The sequence below is a fragment of the Camellia sinensis genome, chromosome 10 (assembly GCF_055761805.1).
Source record: "Camellia sinensis isolate YWXY chromosome 10, ASM5576180v1, whole genome shotgun sequence".
NCBI classification, from domain to species: Eukaryota; Viridiplantae; Streptophyta; class Magnoliopsida; order Ericales; family Theaceae; genus Camellia; species Camellia sinensis.
Window position 1 is genome coordinate 40,445,170 of NC_138970.1, and position 5,383 is coordinate 40,450,552.

The 5,383-nt window shown below is 42.7% G+C and overlaps 1 long non-coding RNA gene across 1 annotated transcript; it reads right to left on the reverse strand.

Moving 5' to 3' along the window:
* Positions 1-460: 460 nt before the first annotated feature.
* LOC145801073 (uncharacterized) lies at positions 461-5,088 on the reverse strand. The gene is made up of 2 exons (XR_014341950.1): positions 4,950-5,088; positions 461-4,817 (listed from the first exon to the last, which is right to left on the reverse strand). It is a non-coding gene; the product is annotated as an uncharacterized LOC145801073 (long non-coding RNA).
* Positions 5,089-5,383: the final 295 nt, after the last annotated feature.

Genomic DNA, 5,383 nt, shown 5'->3' on the forward strand with positions numbered 1-5,383 from the left:
TCATTTTATTGTAAACGGCGATGATGCGACCATCGCTATATGTTTATGACATTTAAAAAAACACCGTCTTTAGGTTTTTGGCGAAGTTTCAAAAACACTGTATTATAATTGCTGACGGAGAATTTTTCTGGTGGCATGACGTCACGTGGACACCTATAGTGGCATTTCTTTTACAAAAAGCTAGTAAATGTTATTTCTTCTCTCCAATTGGCAATTTCTTTTTCCAGATTAGTTTTACATTCTATCAAATGGAATTTTCTAACATTCATTCTACCCCAAAATATTCTATTTATACCAAATTAAATTTTCAACAATATATTCAACCACTCACATCAAAATCAAAAATTTTAAAAACCTATCACTGCCACATTCATACATTCAAGTTTCCTTTAAAAATTTAAAATAAAATGAACTAAAAAAACGAAGAAAGAAATAACCAAAAAAAAAAATACAAATAAAGTTGACACATAACATCCATGCTTTTAATAGGGGTGACACTTGAAACATTTGAGGCATTAATTTCAGACTTGTTCTTCGTCCTCTTTCTATTTTTTCTTTTTTCTTTTTTTGAATAGGAAAGATATATAAAAGCAGCAACATCAGGAAACCATCACATCATCCCTTAGAGTTTTAGCAAGAGCAAAGGGAGGGTCTGAAACCCAACATGAAGGAAGCCCCTGTCTAGCATAAGTCATTGCTACCCAATTCGCTGCCGTATTGTGGACTCTCTTTGCCCATTTGAGCTTTAAATTGCACTGGTTAACTTGTTGGCGAATGTCAAGCAAGATTGCTAGGAACAGTCTCAGAGGCTCCTAACTTGATGACGGCTTGGTTGTCACTTTCAATGGCGATAGATGAAAGATTAGAAGCGTGAGCTAGACTAGTTGCCAACCAGACTGCCTGCGCTTCAGCCGCAAAAGTAGAGGAAGATCGAAAGGATGAGACCACTCCGTCAATGAGACGCCCCACTGAATTTCTTACGATAGCCGTTGTAGAAGCCTGTGAAATGCTTTTATTGAAGCTGGCATCACAGTTGATTTTAAATTCACCAACTGGTACCGTGGTTGGCTGGAGCTCCCCTCGAGGTTGTGGATGTGCAGCTGATCTAGAAGAAAATGATCCAAGACCCAAATTTGTCACTTCCCTCCAGGCATGGGCTATTTGATCAGTGGTGTCTTTTGGGTTGACTGGGGTGTGATTGAACATAAAAGCATTCCTCGTCTTCCAGATGTACCACCCAATATAAGCTATTTTGCTCAAGAACAGATAGCTTGTTGCAACTTGTCTGTCCTTAGCCATCCACTCCACAGACCATTTGAAAACATTTTCCACATCCTCTTTTTCAATACGGAGATTGAGTAAGCTACCAAACCACACCTACTTGGTCCAAGCGCAGTAAAAAAGCATATGTTCAACTAATTCATCCTCCTTTAAACAAATGGGGCAAACCTGGGATGTTGAACACCGACGTCTGTACAGATTGGCCCTTGTAACCAACAAATTCTTGCAAGCCCGCCACCAGAAATGTCTTATTTTTGGAGGAACTTCCATGCACCAAATGAATTTCCAAAAACCATCCGGAGTATGGCATGAGCTGTTCGGCTGGTCCTGAGGGCCATTCTTCCTAGCTGACTTAGCCACCCAATAACTAGACTTGATAAAATAAATCCCCGTCCTACTGTGGTGCCAAACCAAAGAGTGCTCTCTATCTGCCCATGAGATGGGAATAGACTAGATTACTTGGATCTCCTCCGGCGAGAAAGAATTTTTCATGTTTCCAAGCCGCCACTATTTATGGACTAGATTGATAGCGTTCGAAACCAGGTTAATGCTGCAATATGGCGATTGTGGAGATGATAGCTTAAAATTTCCCATAGGTACCCACTTGTCTTCCCAAAACCAAATAGATTTCCCATCTTGGACTTGCCACCGAATTCCTTTGGAAAGAAGGGCCCTCCCATCAAGCAAGCTATTCCACAGCCAAGATGCTTTAGCTCCTCGAGAGGCTTGAAGGAAATTGGAGTTAGGAAAATAAAGTCCCTTAAAGATCTTGGCCCAATAAGAGTGTGGATTGGAGAGCAACTGGCATCCTTGTTTAGCGAGCATAGCCTAATTAAAAGCAGAGAAATCCCTACAACCCATATCACCATGGAGCTTGGAATGGCACGTACTTTCCCATTTGGCCCACGGGATTCCTTTGTTCATCGGATCTCATTTTCACCAAAAATTCTGAATTGCTTTGTTGATCTTGTTTCAGAAAGATTTCGGGAAAGAAAAATAAGCCATGGAGTAAGATGGGATAGCTTGGACAACAGCCTTGATTAATGTTTCCTGTCCCACATGGGATAAGAGTTTACCCTTCCAATCTTGCATCTTAAAAGTCATTCTGTCGACCAAAAAGCCATAAGCCTCAGCTTTAGAGCGACCCCACCAAGCTGGAAGCCCAAGATATTTAACCCTTGGGCTTGCTAATGAGATACCCATCAAAGTACTAAGCTGATCTTGCAACTCTTGAAAGGCATTTATCGAGAAAAAAACCTCCGACTTACCCAAATTAATTAATTGACCCGAAGCACTGTTGTAGACATGTAGGGTACGTAGCATATTCAGGCATTCCGTATCACAAGCACGAAAGAATATAAGGATATCATCCGCAAAGAACAAATGAGATAGGATGGGACAAGTCCTACGCATCTTGATGACTGAAAATTCCTTGTTAGCAAGGCCTTTGTCGATCGGTTTTGATAGTATTTCAGCCACTAACAAGAACAAGTATGGCGACAGAGGATCTCCTTGTCGAAGGCCGCACGAAGGTTTGAAAGAAACCCTTTTTTCCCCATCGGCGAAAAATGGAGAAATGGACGGTAGAAACACATTCCATCACCCATTTTGTCCATATTACGTGGAAACCCATCTGTTCTGGCACAGCTTGTAGAAAATCCCACTGAATATGATCATAAGCCTTATTAAAGTCTAATTTTAAAGCTAGATCAGCTTGTCCACCCCTCTTTTTCTACTTCGAGAAATGAAAGCCCTCACGGGCCACCAAAATGCTGTCTTGGATTTGCCCTCCTGGAACAAAAGCTGCCTGGTTTGGAGAGAAGAGCTTGTGAAGACAACGCTTAAGCCTGTTAGCCAAGAGTTTTGTGATGATCTTCATTTTGAAATTACAGAGGTTAATCGGTCTATAATGATTCAACTTCTCCGGAGCCACAATCTTTGGGATCAGAACCAAATTGGTATGATTCCACTCGATCTTAAGGGAGCCGTGATCGAAAAAATCTTTAATTGCCAAACACACCTCCGGACCCACAGTCGCCCGGTGTTTTTGGTAGAAGATACCTAGAAAGCCATCCGGGCCTAGCACCTTAAGAGGGCCTAGTTGAAAAGCAGCTAGCCTGATCTCATCATCTGTCACTAGTTTGATGAGCTTCATATTCATTTCAGTGGATACCTTCCTTTGGATAACCCGTGGAGCCTCCGAAAAATCACGCTCGGCATTTGCTGTAAACAAATTTTGAAAATAGGAAAGCAAATGGTCATTAATCTCATCATCAGATTCTAAAAGAACCTCCTTCTCGGTCTTGAGCTTAAGCAACTGGTTTCGTTGTCTTCCTTAAATGACCGTGGCGTGAAAAAAGGAGGTGTTCCTATCCCCATAATTTAGCCAATCAACCCTAGAGTGTTGATGTTGATACATCTCCTCTCGACTCGGAACTATTACCAGCTCCTGTTGCAACGCCCGAACTGAAGCCATCATATCCACTGAGTAAGGCTATGCTTGAAGTTTCCGAATTTGCTCCTTCAACTCTCTAATTTTAAGTCGGTTATCCCCAAAACTCTTCTTACTCCAAGCCAACAATTTTTGGCTACATTTTTTGAGCTTCTGAGACAAGCGCAACATAGGAGAGCCGACTGATCCCCCAACCCACGATGAAGTAATGACCTCCTCACACTCAGGATGAGTCGTCCACATATTCTCAAACTTGAAGATATGAGGAACTCATTTGGGAGGCACAACACAATGTAACAATAAAGGACAGTGATCGGAGCCAATCAACGCTTCATGAAATACCTGGGCATAGGGAAACATTTGTCTCCATTCCACTGTCGCCAATGCCTTGTCTAGTCGTTCCCAAACATTCGCACGACCCTTTTGATTGTTTGTCCAAGTGTAAGGAGCCCCTTTAAATTCCAAGTCCATCAAATCACAATCGGCTAATAAGTCTTGGAACATCTGCATCCGAGCTCTATTACTTCCCCGCGATCCTTGTTTCTCCCATGACCATCCAATTTCGTTCGAATCCCCCAGACAAAGCCAAGGATACTCATTCTCAGTTGCTAGCTTCTGAAGGGTGGTCCAAAAAGCTCGACAATCAGACCATCTTGGGAGAGCATAGACAAAAGTGGCCAACCAACTAGAAACTACACCATACAACTTAAGAACACATCTGAAAGCATTTTGGGATTGGGTGCAAATTTGGAGGTCAACCTCATCTGTTCACTACAAGGCTAGACCACCAGAAACACCCACCGAATCGATATAACTGAAATTAGTAAGATAGAGTCGTTGTCGCACCCTCTCTAGGAGAGATCATTTATTCTTTGTTTCCATAAGAAACATTATCGTTGGGCGATGGGTTTGGCACAACCCTTAGAGGATCTGGAGTGTCAGGGGTCGCCCAATCCCCTGAACATTCCAGCTAATAATCAACAGTGGCCTCGTGGCGCTTTAGGGCGTGCCACCAGAGCCCCTTCAAAGACATCATGCTTCCTTTCGAGAAAGGTACTTGGAACTTGGGATGGGTAATCATCATCTGCAGGATTAGCTAAATTAACACCCACAGAAGGGAGACTAGAGTGATTAAAATCACATACCTCCTCTTGGATGTCCAAATCCACTAATGACTGTCCTCTACTTTAATAAGACTGTTTGTTTTGGAGATTACCTCGCTTGGTCTTTTTCTTCCCCACACCAGTGGTAGAGACATCAATCTAGATTGGTGCTTCCAAAAGGGCCAGGGAAGCCCCCAATTTCTGAATTTCCTCCTGTCCACATCAAAATCTTCCTCTTCTACTGTCTTGCGCTTTAGGGATAACTGGTGCAGAGCTTGAGACAAACACCCGTCACTGTTGGGACCCGGAGTGATAGGAGGCAATTCCAATTGAAGGCCTAAGCTTGTAAAAGGCCCCTTTAGAAATGGGCTCTTGATAGCCTGGATCTGAAGATTTGGGCCTTGTGAGGCTCGTAAGTGAGTTTCAAAGTGGCTTAGGCTATCAGGAGGTTTGGTAATGAAATAGCTAGGCCCAGAGAATGGACCCATCTTACTGTAAGGTCCAATAAGCTGGATAAGGCTCACTTCAAAATCTGGCCCACGCGAGG